General features: G+C 36.8%; 1 protein-coding gene and 1 non-coding gene across 2 annotated transcripts in view; both read right to left on the bottom strand.

Moving 5' to 3' along the window:
• The window catches only part of LOC109405617 (insulin-like growth factor-binding protein complex acid labile subunit), a 433,323-nt gene that overhangs the window by 102,098 nt on the left and 305,099 nt on the right, over nucleotides 1-26,126 (bottom strand). The window lies entirely within an intron of this gene.
• On the bottom strand, nucleotides 15,711-15,783 carry Trnaa-ggc (transfer RNA alanine (anticodon GGC)). The gene has a single exon. It is a non-coding gene; the product is annotated as a tRNA-Ala (tRNA).

Below are 26,126 nucleotides of genomic sequence, written 5' to 3' on the forward strand. Positions count from 1 at the left end.
CGTTTAGCGGGGAAGGGGGTGACACTCCTTGTATTGAGTATAAACGGAGAAAAAACGTGACAGAGGGTTGAAAGTAAGTCTAAAATGCCAGAAAACTGATGGACGTAATTTTTGAATGTTTTCATGAAGTGGCATCTTACCCCATGGCAGATGGGCTTTTTGCACCACTTCCGTTTTACGAACCAGTTTTTGAAATCGCAAAAAATCGATGAAAATGCAATAATTTAGTGAATATTTTTGTTGAAGCATCGAGCAAATATTGTCTAGTTGCTGTTACCACTTTGAAAGCCTAACAAATGAGGCTATGTATCATTGAAAACGATGAAAGTTTGAAAAATGGCATATTGCCCCACTTTCCCCTAAACACAAGGACCATTGGAGGGATTCATCCACTATACAACACTGACTGGGATAGAAGGAGGACCCATTGTTTCCATTTTCTGGTCGTGATTGGTAGTAAATGGAGGTACCTACCATACAGAATTTTTTTCCTAACTGCGACTAAATTGGAAGCACATGGACTTCCATGGCTTTTTGTGTAGGGGATGCTGTTAGTGATTCGAGTATCTGGTAATGGTAAAACATTTTGTTGACATACAGCAAGCAACCTAAAAAAGTTGTGATGAAATCTTGTTCTATCCGAAAATTATTTCAGATTTGGTAGGGAAATAGAAACAGAAATTCAATTGCGTCTGGTACTTCAGTGGTTTTTCTCGTTTTCAGATTTGGTAGGGAAATAGAAACAGAAATTCAATTGCGTCTGGTACTTCAGTGGTTTTTTTTGTTTCAAAGAAGGTTTAGATTGCGAAAAGAAGTTAACCACGGGATATAATCAAAGTTGGAACAAATTTATCAACAGTCTACGATAAAACGCCAAGCTGCTTCGTAGTTTTAGGAATAAAGTCACACCTAGCGAATTGGGAGTCCTGAGTTAGATTTTTTAACTGATCATGTGGTTTTCTTTACGTGATTTAAATACAAATTTGCCAATCAAATACGGGTGCAGCCTAAGACTTCAAAATTTGAAAACTTTACTATTGTTGACAATGATTCCCAACAACTAGAACCACCAGCAATTATTTAAACTAAGTAATATTTCCATCATGTTTCCTCTGAGAACAAACTTATATCAGAGCCTTTGTTCTATATATCCTTCTAGGAAGTCTTAAATTCACAACAAATGTGACTTTTCAACTTTGTTCATCTTGGCTTTAAATTCTAATCATGTCACTGACGTCAACCGAGATTTCGATTTTTGTTCACACGACTTGTTCGAAAGCTTTGTAAAATCAGGTGCTAGAGAGACACAGAGTCAAACTGATTGCTTGTGCCTATAAATAGCGACCAACTTTGTGCTCATTAATCACAAAAGTTTCTGCTTTGTTCTCGGTGGGCTTTGGAATTTGACCTTCGAAGGATAGGCTGCCCGTTCTAGCATCTGGGCTGGGTGCTGGTCACACCCATTGGTTTGTTTAACATAGATGCTTTCCGAAGATATTGTTCTGGCTAATGACATCCGTTACGCAGCTGAGCAATAGAGTGAGAGGATATCACTTTTTTGTGGTTGAAAACAATTTCATCGTCCGTAAGTAATCAAGCGAAGACAGCAACCAGTCTTCAAAGAGACTAAAAGCCATATTTTATTATACATTGTATACGATAAAGCCACACAAAGGTTCACCAGGCGTGAAAAACAAATGCTTCAACTTCGTCCAGGCGTAAACAAGCCAGAAAGCTGCATGATGCTCAGTTATTTTGTTTCTGGATGTACGTTTCCGTGTTGTATGCATGATGTTATTATGGTTTTTCTTTTTTAGTCTATTATTCAGGATACAAGCAAATCACGATTATGCATTTTTTTTTTCAAACTAAAAACTCAACTCTGCATAAACGCAGTTTCTGGTTCCAGTTGTTTGAACAGAGGATGAAATATATATATAAGGCTTGTTTGGTTAAAAGTCATACCATCAGCTACATTTCAAAATAAAAAAAATCCAAAGAATCGCATTATGCGTTTCACACTGTATACTCTGTGTATGCTCTCCTTTTGCCCGTGTAGTTGCCGGCATAGAATAGCACTACGGACCACCTGTTCCGGGGGTAAAAGTCCACCAAACAGGTAACCCCAATCCAAGGTGTCAGGCGACCCGTGCTGAGAGATGAATGGTTGAAGGGGTTTAAAACATGCTCGATCTTTAACGGAGCCCGTAGCGTGGGTAAGATCACCTTTTTGGGTTGCGTTGCGGCGAAACCCAAGTAACACACATGTTATATAAAAGTTACGACAGCGCAGGTTTTGGTTGTATAGAAGTTTATTTTACGTTATTTCAACACAATGTTAGAATTACGTAAAATAAACTTCTATACAACCAAAACTTGCGCTGTCATAACTTTAATATAACATGTGTGTTGCTTGGGAAGATCTACCAAACCGTACCCTAGTCCTAACTGCTTCCAGCTAGTGGAGCAGCACATTTGAGTAATCAAAGGAAAACACTTTGGTCCTTATTACATTTTACACCTTGTTGAAAGTGATAGGTCTCGGTTTTAGGTGTAGCCGAGATGGATCTTGAAACAAGGAAACATGGGTTAGTATTCCTAATCTTTTATTTGGTGTACACTGGTTTGAAACAGAAAGGACTAGGGTTCCGATGCATGGTCAATATCGGTATCATTTCTTGACGTTCTCGTTTAGGGATCCGATTTTGACTGAAAAAGGAGCGTGTTAAAAGCGGAACCTATCAATCAGAATCCTTCCTTGCGATTATGTTGAAAATGACTACTGTAACAAAACCGAATACTTTATAACTTCTCAATGGTGATAAAGTAATACGACATGCACTATACAAAGGACACGGGGTATACCACAATAGATCAAAATATTGGTCGCAGTGGTTATGTCCCGAACAGAGAAAAAAAATGCTCTCCTTTGGCGTTCTTTTGTTTTTTTTTTTCACTGCTGTTATTTTGAGTGCTGTGATTATAAGAGGGTGATCGTGCCTAATTTTGGTAGTAGCTTCACCTAGTTCCACCTGTACTGGTGGTGGGAATCCACTGAACAGGTTTAGGGGTCACCTGTTCAGTGGTTCCATGGTGTGATGAGGGTATATGCTAATCGTGCCTAGAAATAAATAACTAGGATGTTTAATAAAAACCGAAAATCTAACGGGGCCTGTGGAGTACTAGGGCGCCATCCACAGTATTTTACCGATACTGCGCCAACCAGAGCAATGGTGCAGTGGACCTTGTTTTTCTCCGAGACAATCAGCTTCTTTTCTTTAGTCTCAAACTTGCGTCTAAATAAGGACGGGATTATGAAGATGATATAGATATGTTCCAATTATGCGATTTACACAGTGTTTTCTTTGTGTATCCTCGCCATTGGCATTTTCCAATTATTCCTGATCTGGTTTTATTGCTGCGGTTCTTTGTTGCGCTGTGATTGTAAATAGTTTAGCCTTCCCTAGTTTGGGTAGTGACAACAGTTAAGCTCAGATCAATCTTTTGCATAAAAGAACAGCAACGACCAGTATTTGCAGAATTATGCAAAATGGTACAGCCCAAGCGACTGTAGTCCAAGAACCTTACTTTTGTAAGAGGAATTTCTATCTAGTGAACCTTGTGAACCTGGTGTAAAAATAAAATGGCAAACTCGTGTGTCATGTCACGAGCCTGTGTGCTTGTCAACAACGTAATCGTTGCTACACTCGTCTCTGACTTAACCACCAGAGATGTACAGGGGGTGGCCAAAATGTTTGGGATAGGCAACTTTTTTTTCTCTCACAAAAAAGTTCAACATGAGTTATGATTTTTCAAAGTAGGTAGTGTCTGTGGAAAATGTTGGTTTTCCACTGGAGTTTTCCGGAAAATTAGGCGACCCTTTTTTTTCAATTTAGTTTTTGTTCATATATAAATGAACCCTACCTGTGAAAAAAAAATATTGAATTCTGAGAACCTTGGTACCAATTTGTACGATAATAAAAAAAAACTCACCAGTGTCACGAAGAAATCTTTTACGAAATCTGGCAAGAATTGCTGCACAAATTCCTCCGTGATTTTTCACAAATCATTTCAGAGATTGTTTGAGAAAATCGGATTACTTAACAGAGAAAAAAAAAATCGAAAATACAAAATGAAAATTTACATTCTCATTTTTTCATTCGTGCTTCGCCACATTCATTGTCAGCTGAATGCCTCTCTTTTTTCATTCAATTCCCTGTCATGAGTATTTTCTTGCACATCGTAAAATAATCAATTTCTGTTAACAAACGCAAAGTTTGACTAAATGAACAAATGGAACAGATGGATAGTATTCCAATTAATTACTATACCCATGTTTTGTTATGATTTGAAGTTCAATCGGGAGTTATGGTCTAGTTTTGTTTCTCAGTGAAAATTGTCAGTGACAAAAAAACGAATGAACAAGTGAAAAAATTCCTTCACCAAAATGAATTTTATTTTGATCTCTCAGTTGAGAATCTTCGAAAATCAACAAGAATTTCACTCATTGAAAATGAATATTTTAAACTCTGTTACTTAATGAATTCCTCCAGATATTTATTCAGAAATTTATCAGTGCATTCGTTTAGGGAATGTATTGGAGATTCCTTTGAAAAAGAAATCAGAAATTCTTCTAAAAAATCTTTAAAAAAATCTCTAGGAAATTTGTTTGAGTTTTCGACCTTTCGATTCTTTCAAAAAATCTTCTATGGATTCATTCGGAAATTTTCTTCAGGAATTTGTTTAGGAATTTCTCCACTCTTACAAATTCCACAAAAAAATCGAGTAGTGTGCGGTAGTTCGGCAGCAGCAAAGTTTCGCGCGCTCGCTTTGCTAGATTTTTGCGATTTTTTTTCCTCTTCCCTCTGCGGGGCTCCGACGACGGGACGCCAAGCAGTCAGTAGTGTGCGGTAGTTCGGCAGCAGCAAAGTTTCGCGCGCTCGCTTTGCTAGATTTTTGCGATTTTCTTTCCCTTTCTCTCTGCGGGGCTCTGACGACGGGACGAGTGTGCGCGCGCCGTGGTTCGAGTCGGTTCCGAATTTTTCGCTTCCCTTCGTCGCTAGTTTCCAATACACTTTTAGTTGATAATAAATATTTTCTTTCATTTTTTGCATTTACACAAAAGAGTGAAAAATGTTACTTCGGGTTCGCCGGTCGAGAAAAAATCCGGGCGCCGACAAGTGAGTCGCGTTCAGTGTATTTCTGTGTGAAATAGACTAAAGGTTTCTGCTCCCTAGTGGAGTGGAGACGCGCGATAGAATTTTCTTTTTGTCTAGTTCTTGCGTCGAAAAGTGGTCGGTTGTTAACGGCGGTTTGTGTATATTGATCCATTGTCAAATCATATCACCAACCATAGGTGACTCCCGGACTGACAATGTACCTTGCCCTACTAACAAAAAATCCTTCCTGAGACAAACGTGGGGATGCAGCGATTCGCGGTCTTTATAACAACGTTTGTCTTACTAACATTCCCTTCCATCCTCGATGACCGTAAGGACGTGGCCGGCGCCGTTATTGACCTTATTAAAGTTGAGAGCTCTCGACCTGTGTACATTGAGAATAGTAAGCTAGTCCCAAGCCCTATTCATTGGTTCCTTGTGCAATTTCGATTGCTCTGGTCAATCACGGAGTAGCAACTACGAATTGTGCGGTCATCTATGCTCATGCTCATGCTCATGCTCATGCTCATGCTCATGCTCTTACAAATTCCACAAAAAAATCTTTCAAAGCCTCTTGCATGATTTACTTCTGAAATTCCTATTTTTTTCCAAAAAAGATCCATGAACGTGAGAAAAAAATCCACCAGGGATTTTTCAAAAATACGTTTAGAGATTCCTCCAGATTTTTTTTCAGATATTTATTCAGAAATTTCTCCAGAAATTCTTTCAATAAAACTTTCAGCGTTTCTGAAAACATCAGCGATATTCAGAAAATGTTTCAAAAGTTTCTTCTAAAAATTGTACTGGGATTAATTTGGAATTTCTTCCAAGGATTTCCTCAGAAATTCCCAACTTCTGCAGGAATTCAACTTCCACTAGGGAATCCTCCAGAAGTTTCAGAAACTTGTATTTTTTGTTGTTCGAATATCAGCGTGATTAAAGTACTCTCCATTTCCGCATTTCAAGCACCTCACTACTGCCAAGAAAATTTGAAGTCGCTGGTAGCGCACGCTGCTCCCAACGGAAAAACCCTTCAGTTTTTTTATCGCGAAAAGAACAATCTTACTCAAATTTCTAGACAATTCTCCAAGATTGACTCCAGGGACACCGCCAGAAATTCTTTTACATTTTTACAAGATTTGTCAAAAGTTTTTTGAAATGTTTACATCAAAAGTGATAATCGCAGGATTATTAAAAAATAATTTTAACAAGAATTCTTCTATATATTCCTCTAACTATCCTCTCAGAAGTAATCTAGATCAATGCCTTTGATTGAAAATTTCTCCAGGGATTCTTTCAGGAGTTTCTCAAAAAAAAAAAATCTTCTTGAAACTAATCCTTGGATTTTTTTCAAAAATTACACAATTTTTCAAAAGATTTTATTGGAAATGCCTTCAAAAATTGCAACAGAAGTTCATTTTATTGCATTCTTCATGTATTTCTTCAAACATTTCTGAAGGAGATCCTGCAGAAATATTTTCAGATTATTCCCAGAAATTTTTCTTTGGGATTTCTCTGATTTTTTGTACTAAAAATTTCTCGCGAAATTTTTTTTAGAAATATTTCTCATGAAATCCTTCTGTAAATTTCTCTAGAGGTTTCTCCAGAAATTCCTCCAAACGTTTTATAAAAAAAAAAACAAAAATCCAGCATATTTTTTTAACAAATATTCTGAGTTTCTTTCAGACATTCCTCCAGGGGCTTCCTTAAGAAATTCAGAAACTTTTGTAGAAATTATTGCTTGAATTTCTCCAAAGTTGCTTTTTCCAGATATTACCCCAATGATTCAGGGTTTTGATCGGACATTTAATTGGAAATTTCGCTAGAAAATTCATAAGAGATATTCCTAAAAGTTCCCCCAGGGGTTTCTCCAAAAGCTCGTTCAGGCATTCCTCCAGGTTATAATTTAGATAATTTAAGATGTCCTTTCCTTCCTTTTATCCAAACATCCTCACAGCAATTTCTGCAGAAATTACTTCAGAATCTGTTCATTAGCGTTTTTCGAGGAATTACTAAGGAGATGTTTCTACGAATACCTGCAGAGGGTTCTCCAGTATTTCCAGGTATTTTTCTAAAGATTCCTTTAACATTTTTGTTTTCATTGGAACTCTGAAGTTTTCTTCGAAAGTTTCATTAATTGGTGGTTTCGGAACTTTTTGTGTGCCATCCCCTACAATTCTATAAGACATTTTTCGAAAATACTTTCAGAGGTATCTTTAAGAATTCTTCCATGGGCTCCTTCAGAATATTTTCCAGGGATCTCTCAGAAATTTATTGAGAGATTTGTTCAAGAATTTCATTGATATCTTTGTCTGCGATTTGTGCTGATATTTTTAAATAGGTTCCTTCAAAAATTATTTCACGGTTTTTTAAAGAATCCCTTGGGAAATTTTTCAAGCCTTTTTTTCCTGAAATTATTGCAGAGTTCTTTCACAAGTCTCTTATTTTTTCTGGGAATTGAGGGGGTATCTCAAGAGGTCTTCTCAGAAATTCTCTCAGGTATTTTCCAAGGTATTTATGCAGGAATTGCTTCAAAGATAGAAATTGCTTCAAGAATTTTTATCCGAGTATTCCTTCTAAAAGTAAATGAAGGTTTCTACAAAAGTGTTTTAAAGGAATTTATTGATACAATTCTGCTGGGATTTCTTGAAAATTCCTTTAAAAACTTTGCAGTAATTTTGTGAAATTTCTGAAAAAAAATCCTGAAGGAATATCTGAATCAATTCTACAAGGCATGTCTTTAGAATGCCAGGGGATATTTCATGATCCACCTGAAATATCCCCTGGCCTGTCTTTAGATATCTTTGTAGAATTTGTTCTGATTTTTCAAGAAAGGGAAAGAGCTTCAGAAATTGCGCAAAATTTACTGAAGAGTTTTTGAATGAATTTTTAAGAAATCCAAGGAGAACGCCCCCAAGAAATTCCATTTAAAACACTCCTGGGGATTGTTTTTATTATCGTACAAATTGGGCCGAAGGTCTCAGATTTTATGAAACTTTCTCCACAGGCAGGGCTCATGGATATATGAACAAAAAAAAAATGAGAAAAAATCAGGGTCGCCTATTTATCCGGAAATTCTCAGGTGGATTTTTTTTTATTTTCCCCTGACACTACTTACTTTGAAAAATCATAACTCAAGAACTCAAGCATCATAGTAACCTAGTTTTTTTTAAATGGAAGCAAATTTTCTCAGAAATCTAAAAAAAATATGAATCGGAAAAAGTTTTCTACAAAATTTTCCACAGTTGAGAAAACTCGTTAAAAAAGCCGAACTCACGAAAAATTTTCAAAAAAATATTTTCAGAAAAAAATCGCTAAATTTTTTTTAGTTATTGCCAATGTAAATTTTGTTTCATTTTCTTAAAAAAAACTTTGTTTCTACGATGGTTCGTACTTGAGTTATGATTTTTCAAAATAGGCGACCAAGATTTTTTCTCAATTCTTTTTTAATCATATATCCCCTATGGGCCCTGCCTGTGGAACAAGTTTCGAGAAAATCTGAGACCCTTCGGCCCAATTTGTACGCTAATAAAAAATGCCTTTCATTAGTTCGGTTTCTTAAAATTTCTCGAAAATTATCTAATATTATCTACAGAGACACCACCAGAAAATCCTTTGGCATTTTTTCAAGATTTATCAAAACATTTCTGGAATGGGAACGTTTACACGAAAGGAGATTATCGCCGGTTTTCTTTTGATGATTTTAACAATAATTCCTCTTTGTATCCTTTCAGAGTGCATCTTTGTCCAAGCATTTGATTGAATATTTCTCCAGGGATTCCTTCAGAGATTCTTTCAGCTACTCCGGCAGGAGTTATCCTTGGGACTTCTTCAGGACTTTCTCAAGAAATTTCTCAAAAAAAATCATCTTGAAACTAGTCCACGGGTTTCTCTGAAATACAAACACTCATCAAGAGATTCTATAGGAAATGCCATCAAGGATTGCATCATAAATTCATGATTGTGCTTCTTCATGTATTTCTTCAAACAATTCTGAAGGAGATCCTGCAGACATATTTTCAGATTTTTCCCAGATTTTTTTCTTTGGGATCTCTTTGATTTTTTTTTTTAGAAATTGAGCGTGAAATTTTTTGTAGGAATTACTCATGAAATTCTTCTGGGAATTTCTCTAGAGGCTACTCCCAGAAATTCCTTCGAATGGTTTCTTAAAATAATAATTACAGCATACTTTTTTCCCAAATGTGCGGCGATTCGTTCAGAAATTCCTCCGAGGGTTTCCTTTAGAAATCCAGAAACTTTTCCAGAAATAAATGCATGAATTTCTCCAGTTCCAGGTATTACCCCAATCATTCAGGGATTTTATAGCGCATTCACTTGGAAATTCCTCTAGGAAATTCTAAATAGATTCTCCTAGAAGTTCCCCCAGGGGTTTCTCCAAAAGCTCGTTCAGGCATCCTCCAGGTTTTATTTTAGATAAATTAAGATCTGCTTTCTTTTTTTTTTCCAAAAACGCTCACATCAATTTCTGCAGATATTGCTTCAGAATTTATTCATAAGCGTTTTTAAAGCAATTATTTAAGAAATGTTTCCATGAATACCTGCAGAAGGTTCTCCAATTTTTCCAGGTATTATTCCAAAGATTCCATTAACATTTTTGTTCTTATTGGTTCTCTAAAGTTTTCTTCGAAAGTTCCATTAATTCGTAGTTTAGGAACTTTTTGTGTACCATCTCCTACATAAATTCTATGAGACATTTTTTCGAAAATACTTTCAGAAGTATCTTTAAGAATTCATCCATGGGAACCTTCAGAAAATTCTCCAGGGATTCCTTAGCAATATATTAAAAGATTTGTTCAAGAATTCCATTGATACCTTTGTCTGCGATTTGTGCTGATATTTTGAAATAGGTTCCTTCAAAAATTATTTCACGGCTTTTTTCCAAGAATCCTTCGGGAAATTTGTCAAGCATTTTTTCCCCCGAAATTGATGCAGAGTTCTTCCAGAAGTTTCTAATTTTTTTTTCTGAGAATTGAGGGGGAATCTCAAGGTGTCTCTTCAGATATTCTACTAGGTATTCAGTAATTGAAGATTTTTTTTTATGCCTTGTTGGGTATATAAGTCACTGCGACCAGTTTTTAGATCTATTGTGAAGATAGAAATTGCTGCAAGAATTTTTGTCCAAGAATTACTTCTTAAATTAATTAAAGGCAAAAGTGTTTTAAAGAAATTTCTTTACACAATCCTCCTGGGATTTCATAAATTTCCTTCCTACCCAAGTAACAGACATGTTATATAAAAGTTACGACAGCGCAGGTTTTGGTTGTATGGAAGTTTATTTTACGTTATTTCAACACAATGTTAGAATTTCGTAAAATAAACTTCTATACAACCAAAACTTGCGCTGTCGTTACTCTATTATAACATGTGTGTTGCTTGGGTATGCAGTAATTTTATGAAATTTCTGAAAAACAAATCCTGAAGGAACATCTGAATGAGTACTACAGCGATCTCTAAAAACATCCCAGGGGATATTTCATGGTATATCTGAAACATCCCCTGACATGTCTTGAGAGATCTCTGTAGAATTTGTTAAGATATTCCTGCAGGGATTTTTCAAGAAGGGGGAATAGTTTCGCTTCAGAAATTGTACAAGATTTACTGAAGAGTTTTTGAAAGAATTTTTTAAGAAATTCAAGGAGGACTGTCCCAAGAAATTTCGTTTAAAACACTTCTGTTTCTAAATAAATCCTTGTGCCAATTTCTGTAGTAATCAGCGATGAAAGCATTTCTTCAAAAGAAATTTATAAAGGAACCCCTGGAGGAATTGCAGAAAAATCTTCAATGGAGTCACTCCCTGAACCATTGAATTTCAATTAGGAACCTGAGAACTTCCTGAATAAATATCTGGAGAAAATTCTCGACAAGCTCTTGATGGAATTCCTAGAAAAAAAATTGAGAAATTGGATTTGAGATTAAGGAGATTGATGTATGCACAGCAAGGAACAACACAATATTCTCCTTAATGAATTCTCGTAAGTGTAGAATTAGCTATAAGTTAAAATACACATTACTAAAAACAAAAAAAATGAATTCTCGTACGGATTCATACGGATTGATGGAAAACTCTACGGAGGAATGATCAAGGTAACCAATGGAAGCTTTTACTAGAGAGATTTTTAGGGAATCGTCTAACGAAAATCCCGAAGGAAATTCCAGTGGAATTTCTAACGTTAAGATATTCTGAAGAACTTCCATAAGAAAACTATAAAAGGCGTTCCGAAAAGAATTCCAGCATTTTCTAGAAGAAACCCATGAAGCAACATAGGAAGGAATCCATGGAAGATTTTGCAAAAAAAAGATGAATTGACTAGGTTAATTTGTCCAGAAAACTTCTAAGAAAATTCTAAAGGAAAACAAGGGTTTTCTAAGGTATTTACTTAATGGGATAACTCCTGAAGGTTTTCTGTGATTGAATGCAGGTTTGTCTTAAAAATTCCATGGAAGATTTTCTGAAAATGTCGCTCGAAGATTTTTTCTAAGAGATACCTGAGAGATTTTTGAATGAATTTCTGAAGATGCCCATGCCCAAGAATTTTGGAAGGACTCAGCAAGAGACTTCTGAAGAAATTCATGGAAAAAAATTGAAAAAATTCATGTAAGATTTCCTAAAATAATCTATTGAGACATTACGGAAAAAGAAAACTTAAAGAGCATGTTGAGAATTTCAGGAGAATTCTGTTGAATTCAATAGTGTAGAATTAGCAACTAGTTAAAATACACAAAAATAAAAAAAATAAAATGTTGAATTCAATAAATGATCGGTGGATGTTAAAGTGTAGTCCTATAAAAAATAAAAAAAAAATAGAAAAAATAATTTATGAATGACTTGTGGCCCGCTGATTTTTTTATGAAATAGATTGCAGCCCATATAGACAGTTGAGCTGAGGATTCCTGGTGTAAGTATGAGTGGTGAGGCAAGTAAAGCAAAGACCGATAACGTTTCAATGCTCTTATTGAAATTTTATTCATTGTTTGCTAATATGTAAAACTAAATAGCGAAACTATCGTCCAGTCCTCTACCAAATTATTTCCACTAAGTACTCTTGACCTTTTTATCTCTCGATCATTTATTGCTTATTCAATCCCTCTCCCTACACCGAATCCAACCCAAATGACTACAAAATCTTTCACATTTTTTCCCCACTTTACATTCTCGATTGTTGATTCTGGTATTATCCGAACAGTAATAAACCAAGTCAGCTTTACGTGGATTTCCCACCCATACCTCGATCCTACAGTCAGTCGTCAAATCCGAGAGAAAAAAAGAACTGTTTCGAAACTGGAGCTACTTCAACAAACGAAGGTTCGTTTTTATTTTCTTCGCTCGAGAAACTCTTTCCGACTCTGATGACGACGATGACGACGGCGCCGACGACGACTTCTTGAGTGAGCAGGAGATGGATGTCCTTTTCCCGGTTCGCGTCTTGGACTCCACGTCTCCCGTGGTGATGCCGTCGTTGGTTGGTGGGCTCCATAATTTATTTACTCGGCGGAATTTTCCTCTTGACAATTGCCATAAATTGAAATTGTTTTCCAACTCGTGCAATTTGCTTCCTCTCCAACGTTATTTAACTGGGGATTTTTCTTTTTTTGCAGGTTGCCGTGATGGTACCAGAGCACACCGGATCGTTTCACAATCCGGCAAATGGTTGTTGAGAGCGGGAACGATACAAACAACAATTGCATTTTGTAACTGGAGGAATATAAAACTGGATGGATTGGATGGAAGACGAAACTGAAGTGGGTGAATCTTTGGAAATTTGCACGCCGTTTGGGAATGAAAGGGGTTTGATTGCAACCGATCATGGTCTAAGAACGATTCTATCATTAAAGTAGCTTGTACGAAACAAACAAACAAGATCAAAAATAAAAAAAAAACGGAAAATTTAAAATAAAAAATTAAAATTAAAAAAAATACGCGAAGAGCCGCAGTTTTTTTTAAAGATAAACAACTGAATCAAAAGAAGATGCACAAAACTATGAAAAGAAAGTTCAAAAGGACAATAAGTCAAAATCAATATTTTTTTTATTTTTTCAACATTTTTATTGTTTTATTATTTTTGAGTCTTTGGAATTTTGCACGATGATTGGCAACGATTGAAAATATATTGCTATCGATAATAGCTCAAGAGAGTTGCCTTTAATTTAGAATTTAGTACAGAATGCCGTAATGACAAAATGTAGAATAAATAACAAAAACGTTTAAAAACGAAAAAAAAACAAAAAATGACAAAACATACTTTTTAATCAACAAAAAATATGGAGTACCGAAAAAAATAGTCGCAGGGTAATATTTGATACACAAACCATCAAAATAAAAACACACTCACACAAAAATGCGTTAATTTTTTGAGAAATAAAAGACAAAAGGAACACAAGTTAATGTAAATAAAACTTTGAAATTTTGTGAATACATATTATATTTTATTGAATTTAAACTTTTAAGAAAAGTTCTTTTTTCACGTAGATAAATCAACATTTTTATCGATTCAAAACTGAAAACCGATAACGACCAACAGAACACAGAATCTGATCATGGGGAAATCCTCCGTCACAGCTGCGCTCGCATCCCATTTTTCGACATTCACCCATCAACGGAAAAAAATGATTGACAATCGATCTGGATTCGGTCAGTTTTTCAATCAGTGCGTTCCTGGATGCTGTGGTTGCCGCTACCGAAACTGCTGATTCAGTCGTCATTTTTATTATCGAACTTGGAAATGTTTTCCAGATGGTCGTTTGACGTGTGCGGTTGTTGTTGTGGGTTGTATGCAAACCGACTTGGAAATTTATCAAAGGCAGCAGAAATTGATTGGAGGAAATTGGATTTCTGAATGAATGGAGTGGGCTAGGGGTTACCCGTCATCATTATGATGGGCAAATACAATTTAATGTGTTTTCTTCCCGGGAAGTGGACTGATTTTTGGATGTGTATTTATTCAGTTTGAAGTAAGATTACGGGGGAACAATTTTTTCTAATTTATGCTAAAAAAATAAAAATAAATAAGCTACTTTAACTTATTAACAATAAAACCGTTTTTTAATGTTCGAAGCCAATCATGGAGGCTGAACGATTCCCGGAGAAATTTCTTGATGAGTTTTTCGAGAAATTCCTGGAGATACTGTGAAACAAATTGCAAGAAGAATTCGTGATGGATTTTCAAACTGAATTCTTGGAAGAGTTTCTAGACGAAATTCTGTAAAAAACTATTGGATAATTTTCAGGAAGGGTTTCTGAAAATTTTCAAGAGAAACCTGGAAAAATTGAAAGAAATTTCCTGGTGGAATTCCTAATGAATTTCATGGAAAAATTCCTAGAAGAAGCAGATGATGTCTAAAACCGGTGTGAACTAATAAGTTTACACATAGCTATTGATACCCAGAAAAAGCACAAGTACGGACTTTATATTTTTTTTTGTATAGCCAAACATTTTTCTACAGAATCATTTATTCAGCAATAAATGTAATATGAAACTAATTAGTAAAATCCAGCCCTTTTCACTAACAATAATTGCATTCACAAAAATTCACAGTAAACTCATTATGAATCACAAATACCGCACGATTGACATTTGATTCTTTGTGAAAATGTTGCTCAATTTAAATTCGCCACATTTCCAGTGAAACCACCCCGCCCCCTGATTCCAGTTCGCAAAACACATAAATCTGCCTTTCGCTCGCTAATTGGACCTATGCACGATGTTGACAACGACGACGACGAGGACGACGAGGACGACGCGCACGAAATCCTACCGACATCGATACTCGCAATCAATTACTGCCGATTTCAGCCGCTTTGCGTGGTCTCCCATGCACCCATCTCCCCCTTTTTCTCACAGTCATAGGTAGAGTAGGTGCACGGCGATGGTTGGCCACACAAATTTTGCCCCACTCAGAAATCTATTTGGGTTTCGAGGCTTCCAGGGTAAACCGACCACGACCTTCTGCGCTGTTCGGCCACCAATTAGGCCGCTCCGCAGGAATGCTTCGCCCACTCCGTCGGCGCTTCCTCTCGGCTTGTTTTCCGTCCAGCCGGCCAGTCGGACGTGATTTTCCCAGAAGGGATGCAAATGGTGTTGGAGCCATCAAAGCTTAGGGACACTGTGGACCAGGAATCGATATTTTGCAACGAATATTAAACATATGTTGACAAGTTATCTTAAAACTATGTTGTACCAAAAATAACGTCTATGTAATACGTAAAGCAGGTAACCTAACCGGACTCCATGATAGTTAATCGTACTCTAGCAATTAAGTCTATTCAGGGCAATGATGTAAAGCAGATCTCTCACCAATTCTTGTCAAACCATGAATCCGTTGTACTCGTTTTACGTATCCTTTGGTTTTTGTTGCTTTGTACATCGTTGATACCTGCTTTGTCTGTGCTCCGACAGTTTTTAGAAGGTCCTGATAATTAGGCGATTTGATTGCCTTCTATTGGCTATATTAGTCGGCTGGTATATCAAATTTCGAAGACACAGTATGTGTTTGATTGAAAAATTGAGAGACAAATTTGTGCAAAAATACCGCTTGGTTTGGTGGGATTCGAACCCACGACTCCGTATTGCCAGTCCGACGCTTTAACCAACTAAGCCACAGAACAACACAGGGCCTCGCAATCTCTAACAGTTTGCTGTAGCAACATCTGATTGCTTTTCCACTCTTGATCGTACTTAGACGGTTATGATCTTAAGTCATGATGTATTTTCATGACATGAAAACGTATTTTTGTACAAACTTTAATAATATGTTGCACAACTACCCTTACACTTATACATTCAAAGACTAACAAAAAGTTTAGCAGTAATGCATTTACAGAAAATAAATCAGAAGCTCTTGCACCTTCCCCATGGTCGGGTGGTGAGACAGTTGACCATTTCTATTCATTTATAAACAACATATTGAAGGTCCGATCCGCTGCGAGCACGTGGAATCATGACTCATTTTTCATGGTTTGAGGAACAGAGTTGTCATGTGTGAGCAACGATGGTTGGAAAGTTCTCTACAAGCTCCACAAGATTTTTTTTTTTCAGAGAAACCTTCACATTCAACTTTTTGAATTTCATCCAATATGTCTTCAGATTTACTAATTTTGGTTTTAATGATTACTGCTTCTGATTTATACAGAGAAGGTCCAAGGTTTTCTTCTTTTAATGATCTTCATTTAAAGTTAAACAAAATGAAGCTTTAAACAATTATAAAAAAAGACGCGGACACCGTCTTCAGCCAGAGGCTGTACAGACTGAATGATACACTAGACAAGGGACACACGGAGCATGCACCAGTGGACGCAGAGAAGAAACTATTCTCACGAAAAGTTTCATCGCCCGAAGCGGGAATCGAACCCTAACCGCACGGCCAAGAGGCTCCAGAGAACATCAGCAACGCATACGAAGCATATTGAAGGAAGGCATAACATATATTCCTTGTGATGCAAAAGAAAAAAGGGAAGGTGCTGCAAAAAATCCGCCGAGTATTTAGACCTACGTTTTTTTCGGGCAACTTCCCCATGATTCAATCAGATTCATTGATAAATTGATCCAAAACTGCCATAACAAATTTTCCATTTTCTGGTGAATTTCGCAGATTTTTTATGACGAATTTTAAAGAGATCGAAATTTATCCAATGGCCCTTCAGAATTTCCTTCATGAGTAGTCTTTACACCAAAACCTCCATTTAGGTAATGAGTCGGGACTGCCTAAATAGAATTTTTACCTAAATGGATTCATTACCCAAATGGATTCAGTTTATTACCTAAATGTATTACAAGGTTGCAAAGAAGTTCAATAAGGGAGCGTTACTAGGAGATTTAAAGTAGATCATGCGGAGTTTCAGATGGCTTTCAAGGAGTTTCAGGAGGGGGTGGGTTTCAGGAGGGGAGGGGCTTCAGGGGCGTTTTCGGGGGTTTTGGAGGGTCTTAAATCAGAATTGTAATTCAAATGACTAGCTGGGCACAAAACACGAAAAACTTTGTGTAAAACATTGCGAAAAACCCTGTAAAATTCCGCCAGATTGAAAAATTATTGAATGTCGGGTCAAAGTCGGGCCAATTTTTATCGTATTGTTGGATCAACATTGAACAACTGTTGGGTCTATGTTGGGTTTGGTGGCCAAAATAAAAACAGGTGAATGATAGGTTGATGTCGGGTTTGACGTCATCAATGCTGGAGCTGATATCAATTGAATGATGGAAAGATGGTTGATTATCTCGATTTCAGCTGGAAATGACGCTGGATACTGAAACTTTTCAACACTGTATGGAGGGGGGGGGGTTTAGGGTGCAACATTGCATCTCCCTCTCCCATACCCACTAGAGTGGGTCATCGTTTATATGGAAAAGTGAAAAATTTAATGGTATCCCATCAGATCAAAGCTTCTTTGATCCCATTTCAGGACCCAAATAAGTGTGCAAAATTTGGGCACGATCGGTTATGTCTACGTTTTGCGCATCGCGTTTGAAGTTTGTATGGGGTTTTACATGGGAAAACACACTTTTTTGCATTTCTCTCATAACAAGCTCGAATTTTTCTAAAACCGTGTAACCGTTAAAGTGAAAACATAGCCTAGGGTGTCCTGAAAAACTTTGTCGAAGACCGCGAAGTGATCTGATGCTTATGAAAAAAGTTATAGCGTTGGCATTGCTTGGCGAAACATCATGATTTTGTTGCTATTGTTATTCCTTTACATGTTGAAACATAAACACATGCATGCGGTTCGTTGGTCATAACTATTTTTACAAGCATCGGATCGTTTTGCGGTCTTCAACAAAGTTCTTCAGAACATCCTAGGCTATCATTTTACAGTATCGGTTTAAAAGTTTCAGACAAAAATGTTGAACTTATTGCGAAAATGCAAAAAAGTAAGATTTCCCATACAAAATCCCATACAAATTTCAATTGCAATGCGCAAAGTGTAGACGCAACCGATCGTGCTAAAATTTTGCACAGATACTCAGGACCCGAAACGGAACCAAAAAAGCTTTGATCTGAGAAAACGCTTCTGATGACCCACACTAATACCCACCCCCTAACACCACTCACTACTTATTTCTCATAAACCAATCTTATACCTAATCTTAAGTACTCCAACTGATCTGAACACAATCAAATTCCATTTAGGTAACGTTACCTAAATGGAGGGACCTAAATAGATTTTATCTAAATGGATCCTACCTAAATGGAGGTTTGAGTGTAGTAAATTTTCAAAAGAAACACATACATCATGAAAATCGGTTTGAAGTTTCAGGATTACATAAATATTGTTTCAATATTTTGGCAGACTTCAGACAATTTCCTTGTTTCCTGCAGAAATATTCTTCACATTTCCTGAAAAATATAGCCACGCCTTCAGAATCATCTTGGCGTAACGTAGCAACTTGCGTTCTATGAAGACTTCCAAATGGGGCATGCAGAAATATACTCCATTCCAGTGGCGTAGCCAGAAATTTGCTCTGGAAGGAGTTTTCGATGTTCAATATAACCTCTTTTTATTTTAGACAGACATTTCGTAAAAATATACACTGAATTTGAGCCAAAGGTTCAAAATAGCGGCACAGCTGAAATTTTTTTTTTCATCGCAAAGCGTTTTATACTGGAAATTTGTTTCAGGAATTTTGGCTTTGGGGGGTTTTAACCCTAACCCATAACCCCCCCGTGGCTACGCCAGTGCTCCGTTCCAATGCAGTACTACTGGATAGCAAATGTTTCAAGTAAATGCTTCATGAATTTGCTGTAAAAACAGGGGATGGCCTATATGTTTGGGATAGGCAACATTTTTATTCTCTCACAAAACAGTTCAACATGCCGTAACTTTTCATTCTCAAATTTTGACTGTTTGTCAACCTATTATGTGTGCATTATTGATACAAATTTAAGCCCACTTGGTTAATCTTTCGCGATCCCAGAACCGTTCTAAAACATTATTGTTCAGACAACTTATTTTTGAACTGTCATATCTCGGAAACCAGTGAACCGAATTGAATTAAATTATGAACGTTTATCAACAATATATTGATGCTTCATAAGTCTTCATAACACATGTACTTTTTGAACGTTGAAAAAAGTTATCATGGATTGACACTTTTTGGATTTTTCTCGAAAAAGTGTATTTTTTACATCGATGTCATTGAATTTAGTTTTATTATCCAAAGATTTTCTACTTTTATTCTCAAAATATCTCTAATAAGATATGGGTCATTCCACGCCAAGTGACCGACCGCTTGCAATCGACCATCACGGATTTGAACCAAATTTGGCTGAAACATTTGTTTAGATGGAAAAAGAAAAAATCCATATTTTGGTACCGATCGGATCACCCCTCGGCCCGTGGCAGCACCCCTCGTTTTGGTTGATATGAAAATTATCCTCTCTTTCTTTTATTTTTATCATTGAAACGATTGCACCTACACATTTTCGACCTTCGGCTTTTTTAAAGGAAATTGTTCAGGAAATCCAGAAAAAATATTATTTTTTTGATACAGTGTTGCCAGATATCATGTTTTTCAATTTTAAATCTAAAAATCGATTTTTCTCAAAATACGTATATTTTGATTTTAAAAATGTTGATTCCATCGTGTTTAACAGACGTTTTTCTATCGAAAAAGCTTAACTCCCCAAGGTTATTTGCGTCGTTCCTGAGAAATAGCGTTTTTAAGAAAAAATATTCATTTTTTTCATATAAAGTATCATATAAAATCAGGTGCAGTTAATAAATTTCGTAAAAAAAACATTGTTCGATGCCATATAATCACGTTTTGTGCTGATTTGAACAATATCGAGTATAAAAAGGATTAAAAAAATTGTGACAGTGTTGCCAGTTTACCTTTTTTATTATACCATGAAACCTAACCTTCAAGTGTTTGACAATGTACAGGTTATTCTGAAAAATCGCACCATGTGTGTTGCAAGATGTGTGAGCAGGATAAAAACAATACACATCTTCTCTAACGGCCATGTTGTTGACCTTTTCTTCACAGACAAACAGACGTAACACCTACAAAAAATTTCGCGAAAATCCATCGCCTAGTTCACACTAGGTGAAACGTCAAACGCTTAGAAAAATGATGTGCGCACCTCTGGTTGTGATAGCTACAACTATAAAGGTTTAAAAAGATCGTTAAAACCGTGGTCGTTGGAATTTTTTCCAATGTTACGTCTGTTTGTCTGTGTTTTCTTGTTTATGGTCCTATCTGACAAAATTACCCGATAATTGACAGTTATTGTTAGTTTGATAGTTAGCAAAAAAAAATGGTTTATTGGAAAAGATGAGGATAAATTGTTAAAATATAAAATGTATCTATTGTGAAATTCATTTCAATTGTCATTTTATTCATTTCAACGATGTTGTAGATGGAAGTGTTGCCACACATGTAATTTTTATTGTAAACATCTAATTTACACGAAAGCTTTCGTAAATAGATAACACCAAATAAAAACAAATGATTTCTGTTTCTTATACATAACGAGCGCATTTGGCAACACTGCATGAGTATGAGCATAGATGGCAACACAATTCATAATTGCTACTCCATGGTTAATCGCAGCGAACGATTGTCGCTTTAGTTTGTGAGTTTGCTTATCAGCGACGACAGCAGCCACTTCAACCACTCACCAGCATTCTTCACCATTCGCCATTAATTCATTCGCTTGCGATCAAAACTGCGACGAACGGCAACGAATATCCATGTCAAGCAACTTGCGCATGACTTTCTACTGGTGATGGGGTTGCGTGCTTGATCACGACAATCCGTTTGCTGCATCTTTCTCGATTCGATTCAGCAAAGAGGAGTGAATATGAATGGAGTGAGGCGAATATACCGATCATTAGTATGATACTATACATTGTCGATCTGGGAGTCATTTGATTTATCTGAATTAACCTTCACGTACAACCGATCTCTTTTCCATGCAAAAAAAGCCTAAAAAAAAGTAGGCTCTAGGGAACAAACGCCACTAATCCATTTCACTCAGAAATTTTTGTTCATTCTTCGCCACAAAGGACAATCAAAAACTCATACCATATGCAATCACATCAATAGACAACACAATACTCAGCACTGTTCTTCACTTCTCTGTCCAGGACAATAAAGGACATGATCTATTATTCTGCAATCCAGTAAGAGTAAACGCAATACTAAGCATCCCCGCACCTATTGTTTGCGTTTCCGCTAAATACTAGCAAACTTGGCAACACTGCTGTAAAAATCAATCAAAAGATATTTTTACAGGGATTTTTATAAGGAGTTTGACATTCGAATATAAAATAAAAATACTGAAGTCTGAGCTACCAGTTGCGCGACGATGCGTAGTATCTAATATTATCTAATTCCAAAGGATATCATACTTCATATTTTATCATATTCCATATTTTCAGGTTCAGCTTCTGAAATTAGCTGTGGGCCATTGAATGTAGTTATATCGAAATGACATTTCCAGCACTGTTGCTTATAAATACACTCATCAAATGTTTTCCTGAATATATTTTACGTCGATGTTGCCAAATGTACTAAACCTGTATAAAAAAAAATACTTTTGGCTTGTTAATTAGATTTCATACTAATGTTCTACTAAAATTAAGATTTCTACAATAAATATTACATATTTGGCAGCACTTCTGTTCAGATAATGTTAGAATATATGAAATTTGTTTAGAATTGATGATCTCAATAGATACATTTTTTTTAGTTCAACAGGTTATGCTAGTCCATTACGATAGACTTATAATTGATGAACTGGCAACACTGTAACATTTTTTTAATCCTTTTTATACTTGATATTTTTCAAATCAACTCAAAACGTCTTTATATGGAATCGAACAATATTTTTTTGCGTAATTTATTAACTGCACCTGATTTTATATGATACTTTATATGAAAAAAAATGAATATTTTTTCTTAAAAACGCTATATCTCAGGAACGACGCAAATTACTTTGAGGAGTTAAGCTTTTTCGATAGAAAAACGTCTGATAAACACGATGGAATCAAAATTTTTAAAATCAAAATATACGTATTTTGAGAAAAATCGATTTTTAGTTTTAAAATTGAAAAATATGATATCTGGCAACACTGTATCAAAAAAATAATATTTTTTCTGGATTCTTTGAACAATTTCCTTTAAAAAAGCCGAAGATCGAAAATGTGTATGTGCAATCGTTTCAATGATAAAAATAAATGAAAGAGAGGATAATTTTCATATCGGCCAAAACGAGGGGTGCTGCCACGGGCCGAGGGGTGATCCGATCGGCACCAAAATTTGTTTTTTTTTCTTTTTCCATCTAAACAAATGTTTCAACCAAATTTGGTTCAAATCCGTGATGGTCGGTTGCAAGTTTTCACATTTTCTCGGTCACTTCATATGGAATGACCCATATATAAGAGCCTATTTGGATTAACGCAAGAACACATTTAGTATTTGTGTGTGGTATTGCAAATTTTACTCATTTTCCTCAGTATGGGTGAAAATGTCAAATAAACTTTATTCGTCGTGAGAAAATATTATATTTTATAACGTCGTATCAATATATTGTTGATAAACGTCAAAAGTTTCATTCAACTCGGTTCAATGGTTTCTGAGATATGAGAGATCACAAATTAGTTGTCTAAAAACCGACCCGTCGAGAGTCCGACTGCACACTAATTGCCATACCAATAAGTGATTGGAAGGCAGTGCCCGAAGCTCTCGACAATTAAAAATAACTTCCTCTCCCGCTTTGACATACATGTGCACAACAGACAATGTGTTAGATGTTCATCTAATCCCATCCGAAGGGGGTTTGGATTGTGAAAAGAAGATAACCATGTGCGATTGTGGAATCGAGTTCAGTTCTAGGCCTGCTGGCGACGGAGATAGTCGAGTGACTCCGTAGCTTGAAGGAATAGAAGCGCCCGTCTAGCGAATTGGGAGTCGTGAGTTCGAGTATCACCGGAGTACGTGGATTTCTTTTCATAATTTCAAATCTCAATTTGTTCATCGAGCACATGTTCTGTTGTGCACATGGATGTCAAAGCATTTCCAACAGTGTAATTTCCCACATGGCTTGGTCAGCCAAAGCAAAATCAAGAAATTGACATTTAAAAAATAGTGTTTAACGAGCACGTCTAACTTCGCGAAAGTTTAACCAATCGGGCTCAAATTTGTACCGACAGTGCACATATTATAGGTTGACAAATAGCCAATTTGAGAATTTTTAATGTGCTATATGAAAAGTTACAGCATGCAGAACTGTTGTGTGAGAGAAAAAAAAAGTTGCCTAACCCAAACAGTTTGGCCACCCCCTGTAAGCTCTTAATTCTTCAGCGCGCGCCGTTGTTAAAAGTACAACACTCCCAAAAACGACGAGCGAGTATACAGCTCGAGCGCGGTGCAATTTCAGCTGCTTGATGGCGTGCGCATGCTAATAAATTGGGGTCTCCAATTAGCCTAGTGGTTAAGGCTATGGATCGCCAATCCGGAGACGGCGGGTTCGATTCCCGTTCCGGTCGGAAAATTTTCTCGACTCCCTGGGCATAGAGTATCATTGTAAATGCCTCACAATATACAAATTCATGCAGTGGCAGGCAAAGAAAGCCCTTCAATTAATAACTGTGGAAGTGCTCAAAGAACACTAAGTTGAAGCGAGGCAGGCCAAGTCCCAGTGCGGACGTAGAGCCATAAAGAAGAAGAAGAAGAATGCTAATAAATTGAGTCATGAATTACATCAGGAGTTGTTTAAGTAATTCTTCGGAGATGTCTGGAGGTTTTTTTTTAAGATTATTAGAATTATTTTAGGGTATTCACTAAGAATTCAACTAGAAATTTTTTAAGAAAACGTCCCCATGATTCAATCAGATTCATTTATAAATTGATTCAAAGCACCAGAACAAATCTTCCGTTTTAATGTGTTTGTTGCAGAATTTTTTGAGAAATTTTGCAGAGATTCAAACTAATTCAATATTTCCTTCATGTGATGTTTTAGAGTTTTGGAGTTTTAACAAAACAGCAATATGTTTTTACAGATTTCAGGAGACGCTTCAGAACATTTCTTGTGTTTTCGTTGCAATTTAATCTTGAGACTTCATGACAAATAAAACCCAAATCTTCAGAAACTTCCTTAGGAAACGATTGAAAAACTTCCGCAAAAGATTTTTCTACTTTGAAACTTTTTTTGAATGTCTGCAAATTTTGGAAAAAAATTCAGGGTAGCAGTTGGCAGATTTTTTTCATGTGGAATCTAACCTGCCATCCTCAACATGGTGTTGCTGCGCGTTTAACGATTGGGCCTTATGATCACTGGAAATCTCTGTCTTTCAAAATCCTTTGGCAACGTGGTTGTAAATTCATTACTTTGGAAATACGGCAATTACTTTGGAGCTTCAGGTTGGGTGTTTGGGACTGTTCAGGGTTTTTCTAAAACTATCTTGAGCATAAGTTATCGAATCTACATGCATAATTTCTGTGATTAAATGATTGAATGAAAGTCATGCTTACACAGTCTCGTGCAACTGTGTGCTGACAAGTGGAAAGTTGTAATGCACCTGAGTCCCTCTGAAACTACCGAAAACGCCTACGTAACGCCTGAGTGACGCCTCTGAAACTTGCCAAAAATCCACTGAACATTTCTGAAATGCTTTCGAAATCTCCCAAAAATCCCCTCGAACCCTATGTAACGCATCTGAGACCCTCAGAAATCCTCGAAAACGCCTACGTAACACATTAGTAACGCTTCTGAAACTCGCCAAACATCCTCTGAAGATTTCTGAAATGCCCTCTAAATCCCCTAAAAACCTCTCTGACCTCATGTAACGCATCTGAGACCCTCAGAAATGCTCAAAAACGCCTACGTAACGCCTGAGTAAAGCCTCTGAAACCCGGTAAAAATCCTCTGAAACTTCTTGAAAAGCCTTTGAAACCCCCTAAAACCCCCTCAGACCCCATGTAACGCACTTGACACCGTCTAAAACCCATCGAAAACGCCTACGTAATGCCTGCGTAATGCCCATGAAAAGCGCCTGAAATCATCTGAAGCTTATAAATATGTCTTCTAAATTCCCCTGAAACCCCCACGGACCCCATGTAAAGCAACCCTTCTGAACCCTCCGAAAACGCCTCTGAATCCCTATGTAACGCCTCTGTCCCCCTCCCCCTCCTGAAACTCCCTGGAAAGCCCTCTGAAACCCCGCATGACTCCCTTAAATCTCCAGGCCAATCGCCTTTCTTAAACTTCTTTGCAATCTCAAATCCATTTAGGTAATAAACTAAATCTGTGTAGGTAATGAATCCGTTTAGGTAAAAATTCTGTTTAGACAGTCCCGACTCGTTACCTAAATGAAAGTTTTGGTGTAATAACCAAAAAAGTTTTCAAATTAGTTGGCTGTGAAGCATTTTAAGAGAGTTTCAAGGGGTTCTGAGGGAATTTATGAAGCCTGTTAAAGTCGTTCAAAGAAGTTTCACAGGGCGCTACCGGAGGTTTTCAAAGAAAGACAATAACACCGTCTTCGAACTTGCGGCCTCATCATACTGAACATTACTAACATTCGACAACGGATAACACATATAACACCCAGTGACCCAGTGGAGAACTTTCCGTTTGACGAAAAGTTTTCCCCGACTGAAGCGGGAATCGAACCCATACTACGAGGCTTACGAGACACCTAAACGACTGACGCCGCTAACCGTTCGGCCATGGAGCCCAGGTTTAGAGAGAAACGCACCTTCCAGAACCACCGAAAACGTCGCATGTAACGCATCTAAAACCCACTGAAAACCTGAAATGCTTCTGAAATTCCCCTAACACACCCTCGGATCCCATGTAACGCACCTGAAACCCTTGGAAACCACCGAAAACGTACCAGAACGCAATTTAAACTCGTCGAAAATCCTCTATGGTTATTTAGGAACCTCTCCCAAACCGCTCCTGAGATCCACAGCTCCCCTATTGGTTCCGCTGAAACGCTACTGAGACCTTCTG

This window comes from Aedes albopictus, chromosome 2 (assembly GCF_035046485.1).
Source record: "Aedes albopictus strain Foshan chromosome 2, AalbF5, whole genome shotgun sequence".
Taxonomy (NCBI): Eukaryota; Metazoa; Arthropoda; class Insecta; order Diptera; family Culicidae; genus Aedes; species Aedes albopictus.